Below are 13250 nucleotides of genomic sequence, written 5' to 3' on the forward strand. Positions count from 1 at the left end.
CCTATAAACCCCAAGTTCGTTTGTAGGTGAAGCCTTCTCTTACAGTGCCTGGTTCTATTTCCCAGCCCCTTGACGCACACGGTCTAATCAATCAGTCAATCCATCATATTGATTGAGCGCTTACTGTGTGCAGAGACTGGACTGAGGGCTTGGGAAAGTACAATGGGAGACTTAGTATAAGAAGAGCTACCACATTCCCAATTGCTTCTCACCAATCAATCAATCCATCGATGGTATTTTTTGAGCATTTACTATGTGCAGAAACTGGACTGAGCACTTGGGAGAATACAAAGGAAAACTTGGATCAAGAAGAGCTACCCCATTCCTAATTGCCGCTCACCAATTTATGGAGCGCTTACTATCTGCAAAGCACAGGGCTAAGGGCTCAGGACAGTTTAATTCAACAGAGTCTGTCTGCCGCTGCTGCTTTCCAGAGGTCATCTGAACCACATCATTTAAAGGTGTGCTTTACAGTGGCTGTACTTTTGCTTTTGATTCTCCTGATTACAGTCCCCTCTCTTCAATTCACTGTTTAGCAAGTGTTCGGTACCCTATTATCTGGCGTTGAACCTCTTCTGCTGGCCCGATTTTTCTTCCCTTGTCTGGTTTAAGGTTATTGGTAGTAGGGTGGAGCTTGGGATAGCCCTGGTGTTTCTGGGGTCACGAGTCTTAGTGAAACCGCTTTGGACTCTGAGGGGCTGACAGGCAGGGAGCAAGAATCGATCTCTCTTTGCTTCTTTGGTGCCTTCAACACCACAAGAACATGCTTGCTTCACCCATTCCAAGGGCCTGTACTGATTCTCTGCACAGGTCTTGTCCAGCTGATTTATTTTATTATTATTATTAATAATAATAATGGTATCTGTTAAGCGCTTACTATGTGCCAAGAACTGTTCTAAGCACTGGGGCAAATACAAGGTAATCAGGTTGTCCCACGTGGGGCTCACAGTTACCTCTTACAGATGAGGTAACTGAGGCATGGAGAAGTTAAGTGGCTTGCCCAAGGTCACACAGCAGACAAATGGCGGAGCCCGGATTGGAACCCCCGTCCTCTGACTCCCAAGCCCGAGCTCTTTTCACTAAACCATGCTGCTTCTCTGTCGGCGCATATGTAGTTATGGAAGGAGATGTAGAGAAGCAGTGTGGTTTACTGGAAAGAGCCTAGGCCTGGGAGTCAGAGGACCTGGATTCTAATCCCGACTCTGCCAGTTGCTTGCTGTATGACCTTGGGCATGTCGCTTCACTTCTCTGGGCCTCATATTCTAACCTGTAAAATGGAGATTAAATCTTAGTCCCTCCTACATAATAATAATAATAGTATTTTTAAGTTCTTACTATGTGTCAAGCACTGTTCTAAGCACTGGGGTAGATATAAGGTAATCATAGGTAATTATACTTAGACTGTGAGCCCCATGTGGGACAGGGACTGTGTCTGACCTAATTATCTTGTGTCTACCTTACCACTTGAGTACAGTCCTGGGCATATAGTAAGCATTCAACAATACCATTTTTATTATCATTATTATTACTTACTACAGTGCTTACTACAATGCTTGGCAAATAGTAAGCACTTAATAAGTACTATGATTATTGTTGTAATTATTAACAAGCATTGCTTCAAAGCCACCATACTGATTACATTCATTTGGTTTATGACTGCTCCTCCATTCATTATTAATACCACTTGTAGGTGAGGCTATCGATACTGCTCAAGAACTTGGGTGAGATATCTTTGGTAGGTCAAGGCCTTGCAGCAATAGAGAAAGCTGGACACTATTTCTGCTCCGAAAACCTTCAGCTCTGTTGGGAGCTGGATATCTCGTTGATGAAGACACCTTACTTTGGGTTGGGCAGACCCAGTGAATGGCCACGTTAAGGTGGGATTTGAATTAATCCTTATTCTCCTGGAAGGCTTTTCCTCTGGGGAGTTTGGAGTTGATTCGGGTCCTTCTTCAAGTTTGAAGACCAGTTTTCCTGCTGTTGTTACTCACATCGTCAACATTTCCCCTTTTTTTCTGGCAGCCTAATAAGGTGACACTCACATATAAGGCTCAGAAAGAGTCACTTTTGCTTAATTAGACCATCATCATAAGAAATGGCACCTCCTCCAATTAATCCAGCATGGCCTGGTGGATAGAGCACGATGCTGGGAGTCAGAACGACCTGGGTTCTAATCCCGGCTCTGCCACTTGTCTGTTGTGTGACCTTGGGTAAGTCACTTAACTTCTCTATGCTTCGGTTCCCTCGTCTGTAAAATGGGGAGTAAGACTGTGAGTCCCGTGTGGGACAGGGACTGTGTTCAGTCTGATTAGCTTGTATCTACGCCAGTGCTTAATATAGTGCCTAGTCATTAGCAAACACTTAACAAATACCATAAAAAAAATGACCAAGCAAAAAACCCCCAAACCCATGATTAGCCCAGCCAACCATACAACATCCTGCCTAGCCCATGGAGGAATGATGTCTTCGAGCCTCTATCACCATGGGGAAACAAGGCTTGCGTGGCAAAGTGTTTTTCTGTAATTGATCTTCACCTTCATTCTGCTTCCTTATATTGCCAAGATGGAGGCAGACATAACTAGATAGAACTGTTCTGACCTGGTGGAAAGAGCATGGGCCTGGGAGTCAGAGGACCTGGGTTCTAATCCTGACTCTGTCGCTTATCTGTTGTGTGACCCTGGGCAGGTCGCCTAACTTCTCTGTGCCTCTGTTTCCTCTGTGCCTCAGACTCAATACCTGTTCTCCCTCCTACTCAGACTGTGAGCCCCACGAGGGATAGGAACTGTGTTCAAGTAGGAGGGAGAACAGGTATTGAATTTCCATTTCGTGGATGAGGGAACCGAAGCACAGAGATGTTAAGTGACTTTCCCAAGTTCACACAGCAGGTAAGTGGCAGGGTCAGGATAAGAACCCAGGTCCTCTGATTCCCAGGCCCGTGCCCTTTCCCCTAGGCCACGCTGCTTCCCGGCATATGACGGAACTGGAGAGACTTGGTGGGCTTATTGATTTCACCCTCCTGTCAGGACACCAGAGTCAGAATTCTCAGGTGGTCTCCCATTCAAGTGAGGTTAGGTTTGTGAGATCAGTTGAGAGCCCGCTCGTTAAACAAAATGATACTTTGTGATTTTTGCCAGGAGAAAGTAGAAAATTGGCAGGGTTCCACATGGTCAATTTAAGTTTCACTTATAAGAGTTCCTAGGAGTATAGCAGACTGCACAATGAAAAAATCAAGCTGACCTCCACATTTCTTGTAGTGGAGAAATAGTCTTGGAATAACAAGGGAAGATGAATTTTTATATGGTTCAAAAATGTTGTTTTGTCTCTTTTAATGTCTATCTTATAATCAATTACTCCATCCATCAAAGGTATTTATTGAGTGCTTACTATGCGCAGAACACTGCAATAAGAACTTGGGAAAGTACAAGACAGTCAAGATGGGGGACACGTTCACTGCCCAGAAGGAGCTTACAGTCTACCTGGGGAGACAGGCAGTAAAATAAATGACAGAGAGGGGAAATAGTAGAATAAGAGGATATGTACCTAAATGCCATGGGGCTGGACTGAGTATTAAAGTCCTTAAGGGGTTCACAGCCAAGTGCATGAGCAATGTAGAAAGCAGGGTGTAGTCAGGGAAATAAGGATTTAGGCAAGCCCTCTGGGAGGAAATGTGATTTTAGGAGAGTTTTGAAGGTGGGCAGAGTGGTGGTCTGTCGGATATGAAGGGGGAGGGAGTTCTAGGCCAGAGGAAGGAAGTGGGCAAGGGAGGGGGGGAATAGGTGAGATTGAGGTACAGTGAGTAGGATGGCGTTAGAGAAGTGAAGTGTTCAGACTGGGTTGTAGTAAGAGAACAGCGAGCTAAGGTATGAGGGCAAGAGCTGATCAAATGCCTTAAAGCCGATGATAAGGCATTTCGGTTTGATGCAGAGGTGGATGGGCAACCACTGGAGGTTTTTCAGCAGTGGGGAGGCGTGGGCTGAAAGGTTTTTCAGAAAAAATGATCCAGGCAGCAGAATGAAGTATGGAATGGAGAGGGGAGAGACAGGAGGCAGTTAATTTTCAGAAGGGAGCAGGCTGGGTCAGTCCATTCTTCATGAAGTGCTGACGTATCTAAAGGGTCTTGCTGTTCTTTTATGTGGCTAATCTTCCTCACCTCTAGTGGCCTATAGGGGAAGGCAAAGGATAAGGGCTGTCACGGCTTCACGTTCCTCTGCACACGAGTCAGGGATGGTCATCTGATGATCGTGCTTACTTCTAAGTCAAGAGTGGTGGATCTAATTTTAGTAAGAGTTTTAATCTCCAGGGCCGTAGACTTGCATAATCAGTGCCAGACATGGCAGAGGGCCACAGCCTGTGCAAATTCACCACGCTAAAAAAAGAATGCTGTTGAAAAGTGTTTTCTTTGCCTATAAAATATCTTTATCTCTAGAATTTTAGGCCCTTTAGAGACTATCATCACCACTAGCCAATGGCAAAGTAGAATAGCCCTGATCATGGGAAAGAGAAAAAGAACAGAGCAGTAAACATCCCAGTTGTCACAGTGAGATAAAGTGGTAAAACCTATTCGACTTTTTCCAAACAGAATCCCCAGTGGGTTTCTCACATTTCAACCAATGATAAATTTCCAGTAGCTCAAAGGAAGTTCAAAATTTGAAGATTATTTCTGGTTTGTTCTTTCTTCAACTAAAAATAAGGATGAAGTACAACCCAAAGCGCTGATGGGTTTTTTTTTCTTTAAAAAAAACTATTTTGGATGCATCTTGAAGGTTTACAAAATATCTCTGAAGTGTATACTGAAAAATTGCCACTACCCTATCCATCCATCAATCAATCAATCTATTAATAGTATCTACTGAGTGCTTACTGAGTGCTTACAATCACCCGGCCCCCTCCTACCTCACCTCACCGCTCTCCTACCACAACCCAGCCCACACACTTTGCTCCTTTAAATGCCAACCTACTCACTGTACCTTGATCTCTCCTGTCTCACCGCCGACCCCTCACCCACAACTCCTCATATCCAACAAACACTTCTTCCCGCCTTCAAAACTTTAGAGAAGGCACATATCCTCCAAGATGCCTTCCCTAACTAAGCCCTCATTTCCTTTTCTCCCACTCCCTTCTACTTTACCCCAATTTGCTCCCTTTATTCACCGCCCCTGCCCCCGAGCCCCACACTTATGCACATATCCATAATTTATTTATTTATTTTAATGTCTGTCTCCCCCTCTAGACTCTAAGCTCGTTGTCGGCTGGGAATTTGACTGTTATATCACGATATTGTATTCTCCCAAGGGTTTAGTATAGTGCTCTGCACACAGTAGGCGCTCAATAAATACAGTTGATTTAGTTCAGAGCACTGTACGAAGTGCTTGGTAGAGTACAATACAATTCTCTGAGATAATGCTGCAACAGGCTTCTTTTTAAATGGTTTTTATTAAGCCCTTACATTCCCAACTTCCTCTCTAGGAACTCATTATGGACCACTGGTCCATGAATGCATCCAAAACCCCGCTTAAACCTATCGATATTTCCCGCGTAACTTCCTGTGTTTATAAATTCTCCTCTCTCCAAAGCTACCAATGACTTCCTTTTTGCCAAATCTGTTGGCCTCTACTCCATGTTAGTCTTCCTCAATCTCTCGGCTGTCTTGGATATGGTGGATCACACCCTTCTCCTGGAGATGTTATCTAGCCTCAGTTTCCCTGACACAGTCTTCTTCTGGCACTCCCTCCTCTCCTCTGGATGATCCTTCTCAGTCTCCCTCTCTAACTGTTGGTATCCATCAAGGCTCAGTTCTGTGTCCCTTCTATTCTCAATCCATACTCACTCCCTTGGGGAGATAATTTGTTCAGCGTGGCCTAGTGGATAGAACACGGGCCTGGGAGTCAGAACAGCCTTCTAGACCGTGAGCCCATTGTTGGGTAGGTAATGTCTCTATCTGTTGCCAAATCGGACTTTCCAAGCACTGAATACAGTGCTCTGCACATAGTGAGTGCTCAATAAATACGATCGAATGAATGAATGAATGAATGAACCTGAGTTCTAATCCCAGCTCTTCCACTTGGCTGCTGTGTGACCTTGGGTAAGTCACTTCACTTCTTTGGGCCTCAATTGCCTCATCTGTAAAATGGCACACAGCAAGCACTTAATAAAACCACAAAAAAATGGCTTCAACTATCACTTCTGTGCCGATGACCCCTAAAACTACTTTGCTACCTCCAACCTCTGTCCCACTCCAAAACGTCACATTCCCTCTTACCTCCAGGACACCTATACGTGGCTATTTTTTTTATTTAATGCTATGTGCCAGTCACTGTTCTAAGCACTGGGGTAGATACAAGCTAATCAGGTTGGACACTGTCCATGTCAATTAGACTGAAAGCCCATCAGTGGGCAGGGACTGACTCTATCTGTTGCCGATTTGTACATTCCAAGCACTTAGTACAGTGCTCTGCACATAGTAAGCGCTCAATAAATACTATTGAATGAATGTCCCATGTGAAGCTCACTGTCTTAATCCCCATTTTTACAGATGAGGGAACTGAGGTCCAGAGAAGTGAAGTGACTTGTCCAAGGACACATAGCAGAGAAATAGCAGAGCTGGGATTACAACCCAGGTCCTTTTGACTCCCAGGCCTGTGCTTTATCCACTAGGCCATGCTGCTTCTGGCACGTCATGCTCAACCTGACCAAAATGGAATGCATCATCTTCCCTTCAAAATCCTCTCCTTCACCTAAATTCCCATCACAGTTGACATCCCCACCATCCTCCCCAACTCTCAATCTTGCAACCTTAGCGTTAAGGTTAGCATCGAGAAGCAGCATGGTGTAGTAGATAGAGCACGGGCCTGGGAATCAGAAGGTCATGGGTTCTAATCCCAGATCCGCCACTTGTCTGCTGTGTGACCTTGGGCAAGTTGCTTCACTTCTCTGTGCCTCAGCTACCTCATCTGTACAATGGAGATTGAGATAGTGAGCCCCATCTGGGACAGAGACTGTGTCCAGTCAGATTAACTTGTATTTACCCCTGTGCTTAATACAGTGCCTGGCACATAGTAAGCTCTTAACAAATACCACAATTCTTCTTATTATTATTCATTATCCTTGACTCCTGTGTTTCTTTCAACCTGCACATTCAGTCCGTCATCAAATCCTGCCAGCACTTTCTTCAGCACATCTCCAGATTCCACCTCTTCCTCTCTGACCGAAGTACCACCACGCTGGGCCAGACACCTGTCATATCCTGATTTGATCCTACTGCATCGGTGAGGCATCCATGTTGAGATGTCCCGGAGGCAGGAAGAGATGTGAGACTCATCTAGACTGTAAGGTCGTTGTGGGCAGGCAGTCTGTTTACCAGCTCTGTTGTATTGTACTCTCCCAAGTGCTTAGTACAGTGCTTTGCACATGGTAAGCGCTCAATAGCTATGATGGATTGACTGATTGATATTGCCAGGGAGAAAGGTCCTCTTTCTACCTTTTCTGGTTTCTGGTGGCTTTCTACATGGCCTAGTGGGTAGAGCATGGCTTTGCCTAGAGCATATAGGAAGGGATACAACCTGGGGGAAAGGCTGGTTGTGGGGGACGGGGGCTGTGATAAAAATAATAATAATTGTGGTATATGTTAAGCACTTACTGTGTGCCAAGCACTGTTCTAAAAGCTGGGGTAGACACAAGGTAATCAGCTCAGACACAGTCCCTGTTCCACATGGGGCCCACAGTCTTAATCCCCATTTTTACAGATGAGGGAACCTAGGCCCAGAGAATAATGATAGTATTTGGTAAGCGCTTACTATGTGCCAAGCACTGTTCTGAGCACTGGTGTAGATACAAGGTAATCAGGTTGTCCCACGTGGGGCTTACAGTCTTAATCCCCACTTTACAGATGAGGGAACTGAGGCCTAGAGAAGTGAAGTGACACGTGGCGGAGCCAGGATTAGAACCCATGACCTCTGACTTTCAGGCCCGTGTTCTCTCTGCTTGTCCGTGCTGCTTCTATGAGTGGTATGGTAGTTGTAACTGCCGCTGAGTTTTTCTTTTTTCTTTTTTGTTTTTTATACCATAATTCAAAAGCCGTAGTGGGGCAGAGAATGGGGGGAAGTGGGGAGGAGGAGAAGGTGGGCAGGAAAACCACCAGGAACAGTGGAGCCAAGGGCTAGTAATAACAATAATAATAATAATAATAATGTTGGTATTTGTTAAGTGCTTACTATGTGCCCGAGCACTGTTCTAAGCACTGGGGTACATACAGGGTAATCAGGTTGTCCCACGTGAGGCTCGCACTCTTAATCTCCATTTTACAGATGAGGTAACTGAGGCACAGAAAAGTTAAGTGACTTGCCCGAAGTCTCACAGCTGACAGGTGGCGGAGTCGGGATTAGAACGCATGACCTCTGACTCCTAAACCCGTGCTCTTTCCACTGAGCCACGCTGGTGTCATTTTATACATACATGTAACACGTGGCCCTCAAGTCAGCATTGGTTCTGGAAAAGCAGCGTGGCTCAGTGGAAAGAGCACGGGCTTTAGACTCAGAGGTCATGGGTTCAAATCCCGGCTCTGCTACTTGTCAGCTGTGTGACTGTGGGCAAGTCACTTAACTTCTCTGTGCCTCAGTTACCTCATCTGTAAAATGGGGATTAAGACTGTGAGCCCCACGTGGGACAACCTGATTCCCCTGTGTCTACCGCAGCGCTTAGAACAGTGCTCGGCACATAGTAAGAGCTTAACAAATACCAACATTATTATTATTATTATTGTCCAGATCCTCATTTATAACATGGACATTTATAAGAAAACATACCCCTGATACAACCATTCACGTACTACCCCATTTCCAGGAAATATAACCCATTTGTTGCTATTAATCATGGTATTTGTTAAGCGCTTACTATGTGCCAGGCACTGTACTAAGCGCTGGGGTGGACACAAGCAAATCTGGCTGGACCCAATCCTTGTCCCACATAGGGGTCACAGTCTCAATCCCGTTTTACAAATGAGGTAACAGAGGCCCAGAAAAGTGAAGTGACATGCCCACGGCCACACGGCAGACAAGTGGCGGAGCCGGGATTAGAACCCATGACCTTCTGACTCCCAGGCCCGTGCTCTATCCACTATGCCCCGCTGCATCCCCTTGTTCTTTTGTGGGATTTGGTGAAAAATAATATCATGTTCACTCTACACCCTTCACGATCTTGTAGACTTGCATGCAATATTTTTGTTTTATGGTATATGTTAAGCACTTACTAAAAGCCAGGCATTTTACTAAGTGCTGGGGTAGATACAAGTTAATCATATTGGACATAGTCCATGTCTTGATCCCTATTTTACAGATGAGGAAACCGAGGTACAGAGAATCGAAGCGACTTGCCCAAAATCACACAGCAAATGGCAGAACCGGGATTAGACTCAGCTCCTTCTGACTCCGGGGCCTGGGCTCAATCCACTAGGCCACGCTGCTTCTCAGTGTTCCAGGTGTGGACAGACCACGATTTTAAAACAGCAAAATTCTCCCCTTCTGGACCATGTCCGGGATTTGGTCAGCTGTTACGGCTGTCCCCGCCTAGCAGACCAGTGATTTAAAAGAGCAGTCGAACAAAGGCCCCCGGATTGTTTTCCTGAGTCGTGACTGATTGCTCGGAGCCCATCATCATGTTGTATACTGGTGCCCGGAAGCCGGCTTTCAGCCGCCTCACTGAATTATAAAAGGTCCTCTTACAATTTATCCCCATCTGAATGGCTTTCCACCACCCAGCATTGATTCCCAGGGACCCCACTCCATACGCTTCTCTAGCCTGAAAAGTGGACAATTATCCTACCTGCTGTTCCTTATATTGTAATTCTCTCTCTTTTTTTTTTTATTAACCATATCAGGGCATTCACTTCACTCCCAAGATTTCAGTTTTTTAAAGAATCTATGGGGTGGAACCTTTTCAGAAGCCTTTTGAAAATTTAAATACGGACAGTCCTGAAGGAGGTGCTTTGAGTTACAACAAATGGAGCTTTCAATATGTCCGATTTACATAGCTTTATGGGGCTAGCTTCTGAGTCCAAGCCAGGCTGTGAGACTGAAAGTGAGGGGTTAAAATGTCTTATAAATGGGCCTGAAGACATTAATAATAATAATAATTATGGTATTTGTTAAGTGCTTACTATGTGCCCCGCACTCTACTAAGCGCTGGACTGAAGATGAGGATCTCTGAAAAGCTATTTGCTGGCAAAAAGAAAAAGATGGATCTTTATGAAAGCTTTGGTCTCCAGTTTTCTTTTCCTAGAGTCGGAATTTGCTCTTCTGCCTTTGCCTATAATTCTGAGTGAGGGGGAAGAGAATACTCAGATAAGCAAATTATTACTAGACAATGAATAGGTTGTCAGCACTAAAGGAGCTATGGTCTGATATGCAAAATGATTAATAACTAGTAAAAACCCATGTTTTGCATATTTGTGAGAGGCAGAAACACAGTCCCAGAGATATGGATGGATGGGGAAGAGACAGACCCAGAGGGGAGAAGAAACACATAGAGGGAGACAATAATAATAATAATGATAACAGTAACTGTGGTATTTGTTGAGCGCTTATGGTGTGCCAGACACTGTACTAAGCGCTTGGGGGGGATACAAGCAAATCAGGTTGGACAAAGTCTCTGTCCCATGTGGGGCTCACAGTCTCAATCCTCATTTTACAGCTGAGGTCACGGAGGCACAGACAAGTGAAGTGACTTGCCCAAGGTCACACAGAAGACAAGCGGCAGAGCCGGAATTAGAACCCACGACCCCCTGATTCCCAGGCCTATGCTCTGTTCGCTAGGCCACGGCTGCTTTTCTTAATACACATAGGACCACATGGATGCTTACTCTTTTGGCTTCCGGGGGCCTCCACTGCATCCAACATGGTGGCCTGGCCTGAAAGAGGGACATCTCTTTATAGAAGCAGAGCGGCCTAGTGGATAAAGCACGGGCCTGGGTGTCAGAAGGACCTGAGTTCTAATCCCAGCTCCATCACTTGTCTGCTGTGCAACCATGGGCAAGTCATGTCACTTCTCTGTGCCTCAGTTACCTCGCCTGTAAAATGAGGATTAAGACTCTCAGCCCCATGTGGGACAGGGACTGGAAGCAACCTGATTAGCTTGTACCTGCCCCAGTGCTTAATTCAGCGACTGCACATATTAAGCATTTTACTTAACAAATGCCATTAAAAAATCTCTTTGGGTCCTTCTAGCCTTAGCCACCTTCAGCATGGCCTAGTGGCAAGAGCACAGGCTTGGGAGTCAGAGGATGTAGGTTCTAATCCCCACTCCAACCACTGGCCTTTGGGTGTCCTTGGGTAAGTCACTTCACTTCTCTGTGCCTCAGTTCCCTCATCTGTAACAGGAAAGGTAATCGGAGCAATGGCAGTAAGAGCTGTAGCTACTCCCAGGCAGAGAAGCAGACGGAGAAGCAGCATCGCCTAGCGGAGAGAACACAGTCCCGGAAGTCAGAAGGACCTGGGTTCTAATTCCGGCTCCTCCACTGGTCTATTGTGGGACCTTGGACAAGCCACTTCACTTCTCTGGGCCTCAGTCCCCTCATCTGGAAAATGGGGAATAAGACTGTGAGCCCCGTGTGGGACAGGGACTGCATCCAACCTAATCAACTTATATCTACCCCAGAACTTAGAACAGGGCTCGGCACATAGTAAGCACTTAACAAGTATCAACATTACCATCATTATCAATCAATGGTAATTACTGAGCGGTTACTGCACGCAGTGTATTTTAGTGAGCCCTTGGGTGAGTACGGTGCAACAGAGTTAGCAGACAGGTTCCCTGCCCACAAAGAGCTTACAGTCTAGATGGGTCATTTCTGAGCCGCTTAAGGCAGGGCTCCTTGCCAACGAGAGAACTCTGTGAAGTCCAGCAGCAGCATGGAAGTCAGAGGACCTGGGTTCTAATCTCGGCTCCTCCTCTTGTCTGGTGTGTGACCTTGGGCAAGTCACTTCACTTCTCTGGGCCTCAGTTCCCTCATCTGTAAAATTGGGATTAAGACTGTGAGCCCCATGTAGGACAGGGACTTTGTCCAACCTGCTTATCTTGTATCTACCTCAGCTCTCAGTACAGTGCCTCGCACAAAATAAGTGCTTAAGAAATACCATTAATTAAAAAAAAGTCCAGAAAGAAGTAGACTAGCAGTGGCAGCCCATTTGGGTGAGAAGAAAAACTGCTCTGATTACTGTCAGGCCTCAACTAGAAGCACTGAGAGAAGCAGCCTCACAGTTCTGGAAGTACAAACACCAAGGAGTCAATGCAATTTCTTCCATTTCGGTGTGTCTCTGTGTGTGAGGGTGCGTATGTGTGTGAGAGGAGGGATAAGAGGAAGGGCGAGTGGGGAGTACTTCAGGAAAATTTTGAGACCATCTGGTACATTTGCTTTTCCCTTAGGATCGCACCTGGAGAGTTTCCAGTACTCTACCAGTCTCGGCTAAGGGAGGGAGAGTCACAGCAGAGGCCTACCCATTCCAATCCTAGCTTGGGCAGTGGCTAGCAAGTGGCAGGCAATCTGCTACAAGTCAAAACTCACCTCTACGGGGCAGCAGCGGCATGGGAGAGAGTTGAGGGTGGAGACTCGAGTTTACTGTGCAGAAGAAAAGGCAGTGGTAAGCCACTTCTGTATTTTTACCAAGAAAACTCTGTGGATCCATTACCGGAACGTTTGCAGATGGAGAGTGGGGCGTTCTGGGAGAGATGCATCCATAGTGTCACTATGGGTCGGAAATGAATCGGCAGCATAAGCCGAGGTATATTTTCTAATGGATTAGATTGCAAGTTCCTCAAGGTCAAGATTCATGTCTTATACTTCTGAAAGCTTCCGAAGTGCTAAGAGCCGTTCTTTGCACACAGTAGATGCTCAGTCAATATTATGGAACCTGATACTATGATGGCTACTACGACTACTAATGATAATAATAATAATAATAATAATAATGTTGGCATTTGTTGATGAGGTAACTGAGGCACAGAGAAGTTAAGTGACTTGCCCACAGTCACACAGTTGACAAGTGGCAGATCCAGGATTCGAACCCATGACCTCTGCCTCCCAAGCCCGTGCTCTTTCCCCTGAGCCACGCTGCTTCTCTTTGTTAAGCGCTTACTATGACCTAGGCACTTTACTACAGGCTGGGGTAGATGCGAGCTAATCAAGTTGGACACAGTCCATGTCCCAAATGGGACTCAAAGTCTTCATCCCCATTTTACAGATGAGGTCACTGAGGCACAGA

The 13250-nt window shown here is 45.7% G+C and overlaps 1 non-coding gene across 1 annotated transcript; it reads left to right on the forward strand.

The window, feature by feature from the left end:
- The first annotated feature begins 12404 nt into the window (after window positions 1-12404).
- On the forward strand, window positions 12405-12543 carry LOC114807085. Its single transcript, XR_003755138.1, has one exon. It is a non-coding gene; the product is annotated as a small nucleolar RNA SNORA7 (small nucleolar RNA).
- Window positions 12544-13250: the final 707 nt, after the last annotated feature.

Source organism: Ornithorhynchus anatinus, chromosome X1, assembly GCF_004115215.2.
Source record: "Ornithorhynchus anatinus isolate Pmale09 chromosome X1, mOrnAna1.pri.v4, whole genome shotgun sequence".
Taxonomy (NCBI): Eukaryota; Metazoa; Chordata; class Mammalia; order Monotremata; family Ornithorhynchidae; genus Ornithorhynchus; species Ornithorhynchus anatinus.